Genomic DNA, 16,794 nt, shown 5'->3' on the forward strand with positions numbered 1-16,794 from the left:
CCCCACTCCCCCCACCCCCCTCACCCCACTACCCCACCCCCTCCCACTCCACCCTCCCCCCACCCCACTACCCCCTCCCCCCACCCCCCTCACCCCACTACCCCTCCCACTCCACCCTCCCCCCACCCCACTCCCCCCACCCCACTCCACCCTCCCCCACACCCCTCACCCCACTCCCCCCACTCTCCCCTCCCCCCACCCCAGCTCACCCCACCCCACTCCCCCCACCCTCCCCCCACCCCACCTCCCACTCTCCCCAAACCCTCCCCCCACTACTCCCCCTACCATCCTCCTACCCCACCCTCCTCCCCACACTCCCCTCTCCTCCCCACACTCCATCCTCCTCCCCTCTCCTCTGTCCCGGGGAGGGAGCCCTTCCCCCCCCCCCCCCCACCACCACCTGCCCCCGTCCAGGGAAGGGAACCCTCCCTCTCTACCCTGTCCCGGGGACCTCTTCTTCTCCCCTCCTCCCCCCTCCTTCCTTCCTACCCACCCTCCTCCTACACCCCCCACACCCCTCCCCTGCCTACGTCCCTCCCGCCGCTCCGCCCTGTCTCGGGACAGCTGGGTACATGCATGGACAGCCCCACTCCCTCGCTGCAGACGGATCAAGGCTCCGTGACCTTTGCCGCGAAACTGAAGGTCAAACAATGAAATTCAATCTGAAGCTACGGAGGAACCTCTCCTTCAAATAGATAAACTTCTTCGCCCTCCCCCACCCTAAATGGCAAAGGGCCTGCATTTATTTACCACCTTCATGTCCCAAAGTGCCCTCATGCAGCCAAAATATTGGTGGCTGCTCGAGGGGAAATATTGCCCGGGTATACCCTGTACGTCCAGATATAGGGCCTGTCCATTTCCCCCCACAGATGCTGCTCGACCCGCTGAGTTCCTCCAGCAGATTGTGTGTTGCTCCAGATTCCAGTATTGGTATTGGTGTTGGTTTATTATTGTCACTTGTACTGAGGTACAGTGAAAACCTTGTCTTACAAACCGATCGTACAGGTCAATTCATTACACAGTGCAGTTACATTGAGTCAGTACAGAGTGCATTGATGTAGTACAGGTAAAAACAGTAACAGTACAGAGTAAAGTGTCACAGCTACAGAGAAATTGCTGTGCAATAAGGTGCAAGGTCACAACAAGGTAGTTCGTGGGGTCAGAGTGGGGTAGAAGCTGTCCTTAAGTCTGGTGGTACCTGCCCTCAGGCTCCTGTATCTTCTACCCGATGGAAGAGGAGAGAAGAGAGAATGTCCCGGGTGGGTGGGGTCTTTGATTATGTTGGCTGCTACACCAAGACAGCGAGAGGTAAAGACAGAGTCCAAGGAGGGGAGGCTGGTGTCTGTGATGCACTGGGCTGTGTCCACAACTCTCTGCAGTTTCTTGCAGTCCTGGGCAGAGCAGTTGCTGTACCAAGCCATGATACATCCAGATAGAATGGTGCATCTGTAAAAGCTGGTGAGAGTCAAAGGGGACAAACCAAATTTCTTTAGGCTCCTGAGGAAGTAGAGGTGCTGGTGGGTTTTCTTGGCAGTGGCTTCTAAGTGATTTGACCAGGACGGGCTGTTGATGATGTTCACTCCCAGGAACTTGAAGCTCTCAACCCTCTTGACCTCAGCACCATTGATGTAGACAGGTGCATGTACACTGCCCCCTTTCCTGAAGTCAATGACCAGCTCTTTTGTTGACATTGAGGGAAAGGTTGTTGTCATGACACCATTCCACTAAGCTCTCTATCTCCTTCCTGTACTCCGACTCATCGCTGTTTGAGATACGGCCTACAACGGTGGTATCATCTGCAAACTTGTAGATAGAGTTAGAGTGGAATCTGGCCACACAGTCCTGAGTGTATAGGGAGTAGAGTAGAGGGCTGAGGACGCAGCCTTGTGGGGCACCAGTGTTGAGAATAATCGTGCCGGAGGTATTGCTGCCTATCCTCACTGATTGCGGTCTGTTAGAAAGTCAAGGATCCAGTTACAGAGGGAGGTGTTGAGTCCTAGGTCTCGGAGTCTGGTGAACCATAGAACAATACAGCACAATACAGGCCCTTCGGCCCACCATGTTGTGCCGCCCTTCAAACCACTCCTAAGACTATCTAACCCCTTCCTCCCACATATCCCTCTAACTTAAATTCCTCCATATGCTTATCTAACAATCTCTTGAACTTGACCAATGTACCTGCCTCCACCACTACCCCAGGCAGCGCATTCCATGCACCAACCACTCTCTGAGTGAAAAACCTCCCTCTGATATCTCCCTTGAACTTCCCACCCATTACCTTAAAGCCATGCCCTCTTGTATTGAGCATTGGTGCCCTGGGAAAGAGGCGCTGGCTGTCCACTCTATCTATTCCTCTCAATATCTTGTACACCTCTATCATTTTTCCCCTCATCCTCCTTCTCTCTAAAGAGAGAAACCCTAGCTCGCTCAACCTATCCACATAATTTCTCTCTAATCCAGGCAGCATCCTGGCAAATCTCCTCTGCACCCTTTCCAACACCTCCACATCCTTCCTATAATGAGGTAAACAGAACTGGACACAGTACTCTAAGTGTGGTCTAACCAGAGTTTTGTAAACCTGCATCATTACCTCGCGACTCTTAAACTTGATCCCACGACTTATGAAAGCTAACATCCCATAAGCTTTCTTAACTACCCTATCCACCTGTGTGGCAACTTGCAGTGATCTGTGGATATGAACCCCCAGATCCCTCTGCTCCTCTACACTGCCCAGAATCCTGCCATTTACCTTGTATTCTGCCTTGGAGTTTGTCCTTCCAAAGTGTACCACCTCACACTTCTCCGGATTGAACTCCATCTGCCACTTGTCAGCCCAGCTCTGCATCCTATCAATATCCCTCTGCAATCTTTGACAGCCCTCCACACTATCCACAACACCACCGATCTTTGTGTCATCTGCAAACTTGCCAACCCACCCTTCCACCCCCTCATCTAAGTCATTAATAAATATGACAAAAAGTAGACGTCCCAGAACCGATCCCTGTGGGACACCACTAGTCACAGCCCTCCAATCCGAATGCACTCCCTCCACCACAACCCTCTGCTTTCTACAGGCAAGCCAATTCTGAATCCCCACGGCCAAGCTCCCTGGATCCCTTGGCCTCTGACCTTCTGAAGAAGCCTACCATGCGGAACCTTGTCAAACACCTTGTTAAAATCCATGTAGACCGCATCTACTGCACTACCCTCATCAATCTGTCTGGTCATCTCCTCAAAGAACCCTATCAGGCTAGTGAGGCAAGATCTTCCCTTCACAAATCCGTGCTGGCTGTCCCTGACAAGCTTATTGGGATATTGTATTGAAGGCAGAGCTGTAGTCAATAAACAATAGTCTAATGTAGGTGTCTTTACTGTCCAGGTGCTCCAGAGCTGAGTGAAGGGCCAGGGAGATGGCATCTGCTGTAGACCTGTTTCGGCGATAGGCGAATTGCAGTGGGTCGAGGTTGTCTGGGAGGCTGGAGTTGATGCGTGCCATGACCAACCTCTCAAAGCACTTCATGATGGTGGATGTCAGAGCCACTGGTCGGTAGTCATTGAGGCACGTTACCTTGCTTTTCTTCAGGACCGCGATGATGGTGGTCTTAAAACAGGTGGGAACCTGAGCTTGAAGCATCTGCAGTCTCGTGTGTCTCCCCTGCCAAATCAAACCCAGCTCCCTCGGTAACTCTCACCAGCAAAGTGATGGAAGGTAGTGGTTTTGGTATTGGTTTATTATTGTCTCTTGTACCAAGGTACAGTGAAAAACTTGTCTAACAAACCGATCATACAGGTCAATTCATTACACAGTGCAGTTACATTGAGTTAGTACAGAGTGCATCGAGGCAGTGCCATGCAGCGGTTTACAAATGCATTTGCTCAGGCAGATCCTCGGGATCGGGGGAGAGTTGCCTACAGCAAAAATACAAACATGCAGGAGGAACTCGGCTGGTCAAGCAGCATCTGCTGTGGCAGAGGAATTGTGACTTGCTGCTCCTCCAGTTCTGTGGGTTCAGAGGAGACCGATGAAGCCACCGTGCACTCTCCCACAGATGGGACATGAGTTGCCTGACGGGGCAGGGAGGTGAGTTGTCCGTGAGGTCATGCCTTGGTCAAGTTCATTGTCATGGGCAGACATACCCAGGGTGTAAGCGCCATGAAAATGAGCTTTTTGCAGCAGCAGCACAGACATAAATTAACATCAATTTAACATAAATTAACATCAATTTAACATAAATTATACATAATTTACGTGTCCTCAAAAATAAACATTACTGCAAGTTGAGAGAGAGAAAATGAAATGTAGTCCAAGACAGAGGCACGAGATTCTGCAGACGCTGGAATCTGGAGCAAGACACAGAAAGTGCTGGAGGAGCTCAGCAGGTCAGGCAGCATCCGTGGAGGAAAATGAACAGTCGATGTTTCGTGCCGAGACACTTCATCAGGACTCGTGAGGGGTCTCAACCTGAAACATCAACTGTTTATTTCCCCCATAGATGCTGCCTGACCTGTTGAGTTCCTCCAGCACTTTCTGTGTGAATTATAGTCCACGGCAGTGTTAGGTTCAAGAAGATAAGATCTTTATCAGTCACATGTACATCGAAACACACAGTGAAATGCATCTTTTGCATAGAGTGTTCTGGGGGCAGCCCACAAGTGTCACCACGCCTCCAGCGCCAACATAGCACGCCCACAACTTCCTAACCTGTACGTCTTTGGAATGTGGGAGGAAACCGGAGCACCCGGAGGAAACCCACACAGACACGGGGACAACATACAAACTCCTTACTGACAGAGGCCGGAATTGAACCCAGGTCACTGGTGCTGTAATAGCGTTACACTAACCTCTACACTACCGTGCACCCGATGCCTGTGGGGAAGAAGCTGTTGTTGAACCTTGAGGTGTGGGTCTTCAGGCTCCTGGACGCGGGGCCTCTGTGGGCTCCTGATGCACAGACAGGTTGGCAAAGCCACCCCAAATCCTGTATTCTGCCTGTCTTCCCACACAAGAGCTCGGAATTGGAGTCTGGGGTCAGTGTGGTCCGGCTGACCAAGTGTGACCAGGGCCTCAGTGCCACGCCTGCTGGCCAAGGAGAGGACTCGGATGTTGGTTCACATCCTGCCCCTGGATCAGGAGGGTTTGTGGGGATGGTTCTCACCCACATTGTGTGAGTTGGCCTGCAGGGTGGCTGAGAACACAAGCACTTGATTTGCCTGAAGCTGCACTTCATCTGATTGGTGCCCTGGTGAGGCTCTTGACTAAGCGGGTTGGTTTATTATTGTCACGTGTACTGAGGTACAGTGAAAAGTTTTTGTTTGCGCGCCATCCAGACAGATCATTCCAAACATCAGTCCACCGAGGTGGTACAAACGAAACAGCAATAACAGAATGCAGAATATAGTGTTACAGTTACAGAGAAGTGTTACAGTTACAGTGCAGGTAGATAATAGGTGCAAGGTCATGATGAGGTAGATTGAGAGATCAGGAGTTCTTTACCGTACAAGAGGTCCCCCCAAGAGTCCACTGCTGTTCAACTCTAGAAGCCGTTGGGTTGAAGAAGGGTGAAGTGTGTTTTGGATCTTCCCAGCACCAGGAGTTCTGGGCTTAAACCCTGGAGCACCGCGAGGACCTTGTTGGAGATGGTCCTCTCTATCCCTTCCAGGGTGATCGTGCCCTGCCGAAGGGGTTGTTTACCTCTACATCCTGGTGCTGAAGTTGCCCAGGGAGATCAGTCCGTCTCCCTTTGGGGGGGGGAGGGTCTTTTCAAAGGTGATAATGAAAATCAGAAAAGCTGCAGATGCTGGAAATCTGAAATAAAAACAGAAAGTGCTGGAGGAACTCAGCAGGTCAGGCAGCGTCTGTGGAGGCAGAGGGATGGTCGACATTTTGGGTTGTGACCCTGCATCGGGCATGTCCTCCACTCCTAGAGAGGAACAGAAGGAACAAGGGGAGAGAATAAACAACCAGGCTGAGCCACCCTCACAGACGGATGTCAGACGCAGACAGAGAAATCAACTTGCCTGAAGTTTCAATTCAATATTAAGTCCAGAAGGTCACAACGTGCCCAGACAGAAGACGTTTCTCAAGCTTGCATTGGATCTAGTTGTAACAATACAGGAGGCCACAGACTGATACGTCAGAATGGGAGCAGGATGGAGAGTTAAAGTGGCAGGTACCAGGAAGCTCAGTGTTGTCCCTACGGACTGAACGTAGATGTTATGTAAGGTGGTCACCCAACCTGCGTGTGGTTTCTCCGGTGTAGAGGAGACCACAGTGTGAACACTGGGTTAGAAGAAGTGCAAGTGAATCGTTGCTTCACCTGGAAAGATGAGTTTTTTCAAGGTCCAAGTAGAGTCACAGAGTCGTACAGGAGGGAAACAGGCCCTTCGGCCCAACTCCTCCGTGCTGACCAAGTTGCCTTACTGACCTAGTCCCATTTGCCTGCATTTGACCCATATCCCTCTAAACATTTCCTACCCACCTACCTGTCTAAGTGTCTTTTAAACATTGCAATTGTACACACCTCTGCCACTTCCTCTGGCAGCTCGTTCCATATACCCACCACCATGTGTGTGGGGAAAAAGTTGCCCCTCAGATCCCCTTTAAACTCATGCCCACTAGTTTTTGACTCCCCTTCCCTGGGGGAAAGACTGTGACCATTCACCCTATCTATGCCCCTCATAATTTTATAAAGCTCCATAAGGTCACCCCTCGGCCTCCTACACTCCAGGGAAACAAGTTCGAGCTCAAACTCCAGTCACTGTACAGGTCAATTCATTACACAGTGCAGTTACATTGGGTTAGTACAGAGTGCATTGATGTAGTACAGGTAAAAACAATAACAGTACAGAGTAAAGTGTCACAGCTACAGAGAAAGTGCAGTGCAATAAGGTGCAAGGCCACAACAAGGTAGATCGTGAGGTCATAGTCCATCTCATTGTGTAAGGGAACCGTTCAATAGTCTTATCACAGTGGGGTAGAAGCTGTCCTTAAGTCTGGCGGTATGTGCCCTCAGGCTCCTGTATCTTCTACCCGATGGAAGAGGAGAGAAGAGAGAATGACCAGGTGGGTGGGGTCTTTGATTATGCTGGCTGCTTCACCAAGGCAGCGAGAGGCAACGTAACTACACTGCTCCGTCCCAGGCACCATCCTGGTGAATCTCCTCTGGACCCTCCCCAGTGCAGTCACATCCTGTACCTTGTACATCCCAGCTCATTCATGCTCCCAAAATGCATCACCTCACATTTGTCTGGATTAAACTCCACCTGCCATTTCTCAGCCCCATTCACCAACACTGATGTCTCTCTGCAGCATCAGACTGCCTTCCACACTATTAACGACTCTTCAATCTTTGTGTCATCTGTGAACTTACTGATCTCTCCTCCCGCATCCGCATCCAAATCATTCACATACAAACAAACTACAGGGGTCCCAGCACCGATCCCTGTGGGACACCTCTCGTCACAGGCATCCAGTCACAAAAACAGCCCTCTGACTCCTATACCAAGATCATTTTGGACCCAGTTTGCCAACTTGCTCTGGATCCCATGGGCCAGTCTCCCATGTGGGATCTTATCAAAGCCCACGTAAATCACATCTAGCACCCTGCCCTCATCGACACCCTTTGTTAGCTCTTCAAAGAATTCAGTTAAATTGGTCAGACAGGATCTGCCCTTGACAAATCCGTGCTGATTAACCGTCTCTGGTTAGTCCCTGTGTTTCCAAGTGATCATTAATCCTCTCCCTCAGATTTCGTTTTTCTATCTTCCCTACCACTGATGTCAGACTCATGGGCTCTTCCCTGTTGCATTTCATGTAAAGGGGGACCACATTTACTGTCCTCCAGTCCTCTGCTACCCCGTGTGTCCAGTGAAGATTTAAAAATCTCAACTGGAGCACCAGCAATCTTGTCCCTACCGCAGGTGACAGACTGTGCTCATTATTGAAGAGGGTTGTGTTGCAAGCCTCAGTGATTTTTGGCAGAACTGAGCATTCCACACATTCCTGTCCATCCCCTGTAAACACTGTGACACCTAGCAGAACTGGTACTCCCTGACCGCTCCAATCAGTCAACCATGGGACTTTGTCAGTTTAACATTGATTGTTCATCCAAAAGGCAACTCACATCCATCAAACTGAAGGTGGCAGGGGTGTGTTGTACACTGGCACATTCCCCAGCAGGGCAGGACACTTGGACTGTTCTTTATCTCCAGGTAACTCAGTGATCTGGAGAAAACTCTACTGATTACAGAATTCCTCTTCAATTACTGCCCCATCCTCACCAACAGTGCAGAAACCTCTTTGTGTCGATGCGATGAACTTTATTTGAGCCTCTCTGCTAAGTTTTTGTGTTGGGCGTGGATTTGCAACTACAGTCATGGACAATTCATCTCATCAACCCCTTTACCACCTCTCGAAGGGCGGCTGTTTGTTCACGAGTGCCAGCGAGCCAGGGTTTGTGCGAGGATCGGTAATGATGTCCATCCGTGATGTTGGACACATTGGAAATGCACCCGTGGCCCCTCAGAAAGTTCAGGCTAATGTTACCCCAAGAGACAGGCACAGTTCTGCCCTGTTCCAGCACTGCAGAATGCACGAGGCACACAGTTAGACAGGTCTTCAGTTCTACGGAGTAAATGTGAAGTGATAGAATTATACAGCAAGGAACAGGCCTGTCGGCCTAACTCCTCTGTGCCAACCCAGTTGCCTACTTGAGCCAGTCCCATTTGCCCGCGTTTGGCCCAAATCCCTCTAAACCTTTCCTCTCTGTGTATCTGTTTAAATGCCTTTTGAATGTTGTAACTGTACCCACCTCTACCCCTTCCTCTGGCACCTCGTCCCAAACACCCACCACCCTCTGGGTGAAAAAGTTGCCCCTCGGGTCCCCCTTAAATCTTTCCCCTCTCACCCTAAACCTGTGCCCTCCTGTTTTACCCCGACCATTCACCTTATCTACAGACCTCATGATTTTATAAACCTCTATAAGGTCACCCCTCAGCCTCCTTCACTCCGGGAGAACAGTCCCAGCCCGTCCAGTGTTTATCAACTCACCTCACAATCTACCCCGTTGTGGCCTTCCACTTTATTGTCTGCCTGCCCTGCACTTTCTAGAACATAGAACATTACAGCACAGTACAGGCCCTTTGGCCCACAGTGTTGTGCCGACATTTTATCCTGCTCTAAGATCTATCTAACCCTTCCCTCCCACATAGCCCTCCATTTCTCTATCATTCATGTGTCTATCTAAGAGTCTCTTAGATGTCCCTAATGTATCTGCCCCCACCACCTCTGCCGGCAGTGCGTTCCATGCACCCACCACTCTCTGTGTAAAAAACTTACCCCTGACATCCCCATTATACCTTCCTCCAATCACCTTAAAATTACGTCCCCTCGTGTTAGCCATTGTCGCCCTGGGAAAAAGTCTCTGACTGTCCACTCGATCTATGCCTCTTATCATCTTGTAACTGTAACTTTCTCTGTAACTGTAACACTTTATTCTGCATTCTGTTGTTGTTTTCCCTTGTACTACCTCAATGCACTGTGTAATGAATTGACCTGTACGATCGGTATGCAAGACAAGTTTTTCACTGTACCTTGGTACAAGTGACAATAATAAACCAATTCCAATACTCTCACTGTCTATGTGTAGGACAGTCAGCTGCTGTTGTGGGTAGTTGTAAACGATCTGAGCCCCAAACCAAACACCTCTTTCCCTGGACTGAACTGTACTTTTTTTTCCAGCTAACTTAGCACCAGCGAGATTTGTGTTAACCACACAAGCTCCCACCAATCTTTTCACGGGGATGATGTATCTCGATCAGTTGATGAAGAAACTTGCATTGTAAGTCAGATGCTCACCAGATGCAGAAGTGAACCCTGTCACGTTCACCCTGGTCATCGGAAGGAAATCACCCTCCAGAACTGGGAACAGTTGCAGGAAAGTGGAAAATGCTGGAAAATCTCAGCGGGTCAGGCAGTGTATGGTGTGGAGAGAGAAATAGTTAACGTTTTGGGTCCAAGAGCCTTTGCCAGATGCTGCCTGACCTGCTGAGTGTTTCCAGCATCTCCTGTTTTTAACTCGGATTCCCACCATCTGCAGGTTTTTGATTTTCATGTTGTGGCCCTTGCATTTACTGGGTCTGAGTCGGGGAGATGAACAAACACTCCTTTAAACCATCCAGTTCTCCAGTTGTATCTGGTGGTATCATCGACAGGTTTGCAGATGACACCACCGTAGTGGACCAAATCTCAAATAACGATGAGTCAGAATGCAGGAAGGAGATGGAGAGCTTAGTGGAATGGTGTCACGACAACAACCTTTCCCTCAATGTCAGCAAAACAAAAGAGCTGGTCATTGACTTCAGGAAAGGGGGCGGTGCACATGCACCTGTCTACATCAATGGTGCTGAGGTCGAGAGGGTTGAGAGCTTCAAGTTCCGAGGAGTAAACACCACCAACAGCCTGTCCTGGTCCAACCATGTAGATGTCACGGCCAAGAAAGCTCACCAGCACCTCTACTTCCTCAGGAGGCTAAAGAAATTTGGCATGTCCCTCTTTGACTCTCACCAACTTTTATCAATGCACCATAGAAAGCATCCTATCTGGATACATCACGGCTTGGTACAGCAACTGCTTTGCCCAGGACCGCAAGAAACTGCAGAGAGTTGTGGACACAGCTCAGCCTCCCCTCCGTGGACTCTGTCTACACTTCCCGCTGTCTTGGTAAACCAGCCAATGTAATCAAAGATCCCACCCACCCCAGATATTCTCTCTTCTCGCCTCTCCCATCGGACAGAAGATACAAAAGCCTGAAAGCACGTACCACCAGGCTCAAGGACGGCTTCTATCCTGCTGTTACAAGACTATTGAACAGATAAGATGGAATCTTGACCTCACAATCTACCTCGTTATGGCCTTGCACCTTATTGTCTGCCTGCACTGCACTTTCTCTGTAACTGTGACACTTTATTCTGCATTCTGTTATTGTTTTCCCTTGTACTACCTCAATGCACTGATGTGATGAATTGATATGTATGAACTGTATGCAAAACAGTTTTTCACTGTACCCTGGTATAGGTGACAATAATAAACCAATTTACCAGTTTGGTACAGGTGCATTTATTGCCTCAGTTTCAGCAGTGTCCATGAAAATTTCAGAAAACTTCCTTTAGTCAGCGGACATTTTCAGTCAGTAGATCTGAACATGCCTGTGGCAGGGAAACCCTCAGTCACGTCTCCTGTAGTTCACCCTGAGGAACGGTGAGACATTTGGTTTGTACCTTTCCCCCCGTCAGTTTGCTCGGAGGTGCTGAGAGTATCACAGGGGCCACCGGGAGAGGCCGAATCTTCCTCCACCCACCCCAAAAATTACACTGCTTACAGCCACTGATGCGCCTTTCTTGAAAAACTTAAATTCACTTTGAAGGTCCCCATCAAAGGAAGAGGCGGTGCTTTTGTGCTACTGTTTGCAGTGTTGGCAGAGCTTGCAACACCTGCGCCCCACAGAGGTCAGAGGTACCTGCATCTGAATTCTTTTAGCAACTGAAGAGACTGCAGGTGCTGCACAAGTTGATGGGGTGTGTTGGCCTTCATTAGTCGGGGGATTGAGTTCAAGAGCCGTGAGGTGATGTTGCAGCTCTATAGAACTCTGGTCAGGCCACACTTGGAGTATTGTGTTCAGTTCTGGTCGCCTCATTACAGGAAGGATGTGGAAGCTTTAGAGACGGTGCAGAGGAGATTTACCAGGATGCTGCCTGGATTGGAGAGCATGTCTTATGAGGAAAGGTTGAATGAGCTAGGGCTTTTCTCTTTGGAGCGTTGGAGGATGAGAAGCGGCTTGATAGAAGTGTACAAGATCATGAGAGGCACAGATAGAGTGGACAGTCAGCACCTTTTCCCCAGGGCGGCAATGGCCAATACCAGGGGACATCAGTTTAAGGTGAGTGGAGGAAAGTTTAGGGGAGATGTCAGAGGTAGGTTCTTTACACAGAGTGGTGGGTGCCTGGAACGCACTGCCGGGGGTGGTGGTAAAGGCTGATACAACAGGGACATTTAAAAGGCTCTTAGATGGGCACATAGATGTAAGGAAAATGGAGGGTTATGGGCTGTGTAGGAGGGAAGGGTTAAATTAATCGTGGAGTAGGTTTAAATAGGTCGGCTCAACACTGTGGGCTGAAGGGCCTGTACTGTGCTGGACTGTTCTATGTGGAATCAAAAACCAGAGGGCACAGGTTTAAGGTGAGAGGGGAAAGATTTAAAAGAGACCTGAGGGGCAACTTCTTCACACAGAGGGTGGTGCGTACATGGAATGAGCTGCCAGAGGAGGATAAGTACATGAATAGGAAAGGTTTAGAGGGATGTGGGCCAAACGCTGGCAGATGGGACGAGCTTAGATAGGCACCTTGTCGGCATGGACAAGTTGGGCTGAAGGGCCTGTTTCTGTGCTGTGTGACTCTGTGACTCTGTGATACAGGGCAAGGATGTGGTTTCTGAATGACTTTGGTAACTGCAAGGTCTGGAGGTGTATGAGACACCGACAAGGGAGGGAGCTGAGCACTGGGGCCACATGTAGCATCAGGGCCCAGGATGAATCCAGGGTCAACTCCTTCCAGACATCTGGAGAAGTTACCAGGAGCGGAACAGGAGGTGGATCCTGGGATCCGACAGTGGCACAACCAGATGAAAGTAATCGTTATGATTTGTGTTTAGAAATAACTTAACAAAGATATCCTTGGGCATCTGTGCCAGTGTGGGGATGGGAGTGTGGGTGTCAGAGGGCCATTCTGGAACTAAAGGAACCACAGCTGAGGCGTCTCCTGCCCAGACAACCCAACGAAAACAATTCACAGTCAAAGGCACCTTCAGTGAAGCATCTGAGCTTGGCTGCAGTGTCAAATGGGGTCTGACAGTTGGCCAGGTATGGACAGAGTGGGACTGTGGCCAAAGATTCTGTCAGGTACAGGGTTTTAGGAAACATCTCAGAGGAGGAGAGGTTGACGGGATCTCTGGAGGCGATTCCGGGTTTCAGGGCAGCTTCCCAGATGTTTGCCAGTGAAACTCCAGCTCAGCAGTTGGGGCATGGTCTCAGTGAAGCTGGATGTGGGCTGGCCTGTGGTGTGCAAGGACAGGGAAGTAACTTCTAAGAAGACTCTGAGCACCTTGAGTCTCTCCGACAGGAGCACGGAGAGGCTCTCTGTAACCCCCCCACCACACGCCCACATCAGGCACCTCCTGTGCCAGAGTCAGTGGGTCCCACATTAGCCTCACCAGCGCCCCCAGAACTGGAGTGGGAGAGTTATCCTTGACCCTGAGGAGAACAAAGGCTTCAATCTGAACGACCAGGGGATCATGTATCCCTACATCAAATGCTTTTTGAAGGTCCTTTTTCACCACATCAACCAGATTTCTCTCACCAGCCTCATTAGGATAGCGTGGTACTTCCACAGGTGGATCCGCTGCCTCACAGCTCCAGGGTCCCGGTTCAATCCTGACCTCCGGCACTGTCTGTGTGGAGTTTGCATGCTCTCCCTGTGACTGGGTGGGTTTCCCCCGGGTGCTCCGGTTTTCTTGAGATAGGCAGCTTAGGCAGATAACATGGTGAGGAAGGCGTATGGAACGTTGGCCTTCACCAGTCTGGGCACTGAGTACAAGAGCAGGGAGGTGATGCTCCACCTTTATAAACATTGGTCAGACCTCAGCTGGAGCACCGTTTGCAGTCCTGGTCACCTCTCTGTAGGAAGGTGTGATGGAGCCGGAGAGGGGATTCACCAGGATGTTGCCTGGGACGGAACGTTTCAGTAATGAGAGAGTGGAGAGGTCCGTTCTCCCTGGAGGGGAGGGGGGGTTAAGGGGGGACATGACTGAGGTGTATAAAATGATGAGGAGTGTAGGTAGTGTAGACTGCAGGAGACCTTTCCCCAGAGGTAGATACAACCTGAGGACACAGATTTAGTGTAAGGGGGAAGAGAGTTAGGGGGGATCTGAGGGGACCTTGTCCACCCAGAGCACACTGAGTACCTGGAACACTCTGCCTGGGAGACTGGTGGAAGCAGGGTTACTGACAGCATTTAGGAAGTATCTAGGCGAGCACTTGAATTGCCTCGGCAGAGAAGGCGGCGGCCAAGTGCTGCCTGGTGGGATTAGTACAGATGAGTGCCCCGTGTGGACACGGTGTGCCGAATGGACTCTTTCTGTGCTGTTTGACTCCACGATTCTGACCACATCCCAGAGACGTGTGGGTTGGTAGGTTAATTGGCTGCTGTAAATGATCCCTTAGTGACAATAATGGCAAAATAATCAAAGGGGATTTGATGGACAGGTAGCAAATAAATTGTAGGGGTACAGGGAAACAAAGGGGGGGGGTGATGGGACAGCTCTGCTGGGTGCTGGCAAGGACCCGATGGGCTGAAAGGCCTCTTTCTGTGTAAGAGTTTATTTCAGCACAGTTTCCCCCGACAACTCCACGCTGCCTTTAACCAACCTAGACCTGTCCAAAGCTCAGGTAACTCCGCCCCTGATGATGTAAACGTTTCCCAACACAGACAGACGTTGGCTGGGCCTGACCTGACACCCTTTTCTAACTGAGGATACACAGTCCTGCAGGCACCAGCCCCATGAGTGTGGATTGTGACCCATCTCCCCTTCTCTCACCAACCAGGTGCCTTATCCACTGCTCTATGCGATGCTCGTCTTTAAATGACTTTAGCCCATCCAGAACCACAAGAAGTTACATTTGCAGCATCTTCATCCTGAGTAAAGGAAGAAGATTTTTGGAAATAGAATGGGAATTGGTTTATTATTGTCACGTGTACCGAGATACAGTGAGAAACTTTTGTCTGTGTGTCATCCAGACAGACCATTCCGTGCATAAGTACATTGAAGCAGTACAAAAGAAAAACAGAATGCAGGATAAAGTGTCAGGGCTACAGAGAAAGTGCAGTGCAGGCAGACAGTAAGGTGCAAGGGCATAACCAGGTAGATTGTGAGGTCAGGAGTCCATCTTATCACACTAGGGAATCGTCCAATAGTCTTACAACAGCGGGATAGAAGCTGTCCTTGAGCCTGGTGGTACGTGCTTTCAGGCTTTTGTATCTTCTGCCCGATGGGAGGGGGGAGAAGAGAGAATGTCCGGGGTGGGTGGGGTCTTGGATTATATAGGCTGCTTTGCCAAGGTAGCGATAAGTGTAGACAGAGTCCATGGAGGGGAGGCTGGTTTCCATGATGTGCTGGGCTGTGCCCACAGCTCTCTGCAGTTCCTTGTGATCACAGGCAGAGCAGTTACCAAACCAAGCCGTGATACATCCAGATAAGATGCTTTCTATGGTGCATCAATAAAAGTTGGTGAGTGTCAAAGGGTACATGCCAAATTTCTTTTGCCTCCTGAGGAAGTAGAGGTGCTGGTGAGCTTTCTTGGCCATGGCGTTGACGTGGTTGGACCAGGACAGGCTGTTGGTGATGTTCACTCCCAGGAACTTGAAGCTCTCAACCCTCTCGACCTCAGCACCATTGATGTAGACGGGTACATGTACACCGCCCCCCCCCCCCTTCCTGAAGTCAATGACCAGCTCTTTTGTTTTGCTGACATTGAGGGAAAGGTTGTTGTCATGACACCATTCCACTAAGCTCTCCATCTCCTTCCTGTACTCTGACTCATTGTTATTTGAGATTCTGCCCACTACAGTGGTGTCGTCTGCAAACTTGTAGATGGAGTTAGAGCAGAATCTGGCCACACAGTCCTGAGTGTATAGGGAGTAGAGTAGAGGGCTGAGGACACAGCCTTGTGGGGCACCAGTGTTGAGAATAATCGTGCTGGAGGTATTGCTGCCTATCCTCACTGATTGCGGTCTGTTGGTCAGGAAGTCAAGGATCCAGTTACAGAGAGAGGTGTTGAGTCCCTGCCTGTTCATGTGTCTGTCTAAATGCCTCTTAAGTGCCACGATCGTATCTGTCTCCACCACCCCAGGCAGCCTGTTCCAGGCACCCACCACCCTGTGTAAAAAAAGTTGCCCCACACATCTCCCTCCCTCACCTTAAACCTCTGCCCTCCAGTAATTGACATTTCCTCCCTGGGGAAAAATACCCTGCCTGTCTGCCCTATCTGTGCCTCTCATATTTTATAAACCTCAATCAGGTCTCCCCTCAGCCACCGACGCTCCAGAGAAAACAACCCAAGTCTGTCCAACCTCTCCTTATAGCTCATGCCCTCCTAATCCAGGCAGCATCCTGGTGACGCTCTTCTGCACCCTCTCCAAAGCCTCCACATCCTCCTGTAACGGGGCGACCAGAACTGCACACAATACTCCAAATGCGGCCTAACCAAAGTTTTATACAGCTCAACATGACTTATAAGATACCTTTATTACTCACATGTACATTGAAACACACAGTGAGATGCATCTTTTGCGTAGAGTGTTCTGGGGGCAGCCCGCAAGTGTCGCCACACTTCCGGCACCAACATAGCATGCCCACAACTTCCTAACCCGTACGTCTTTGGAATGTGGGAGGAAACCGGAGCACCCGGATGAAACTCACGCAGACACGGAGAGAATGTACAAGCTCCTTACAGACAGCGGCCGATGAAGGCGAGCATGCCATGCGCCTTCTTTACTACCCTATCTACTTGTGTTGCTGCTTCCAAACTGTGGACTTGGACCCCAAGGTCCCTCTGTGATCATGTCTAAGGCAGGGAGTTTGGTTGAGGAGCCGTAGCGGTTAGCGTAACGCTATTACAGCGCCAGCGAGCCGGGTTCGATTCCCGTCGCTGTCTGGTAAGGAGCTTGTACGTTCTCCCGTGTCTG

The 16,794-nt window shown here is 50.2% G+C and overlaps 1 protein-coding gene across 1 annotated transcript in view; it reads right to left on the bottom strand.

The window, feature by feature from the left end:
* LOC127577454 (fatty acyl-CoA hydrolase precursor, medium chain-like) overlaps positions 1 to 16,794 on the bottom strand; it is a 459,511-nt gene that overhangs the window by 162,816 nt on the left and 279,901 nt on the right. The gene's annotated exons all lie outside the window — the stretch shown is intronic.

This window comes from Pristis pectinata, chromosome 13 (genome assembly GCF_009764475.1).
Source record: "Pristis pectinata isolate sPriPec2 chromosome 13, sPriPec2.1.pri, whole genome shotgun sequence".
NCBI classification, from domain to species: Eukaryota; Metazoa; Chordata; class Chondrichthyes; order Rhinopristiformes; family Pristidae; genus Pristis; species Pristis pectinata.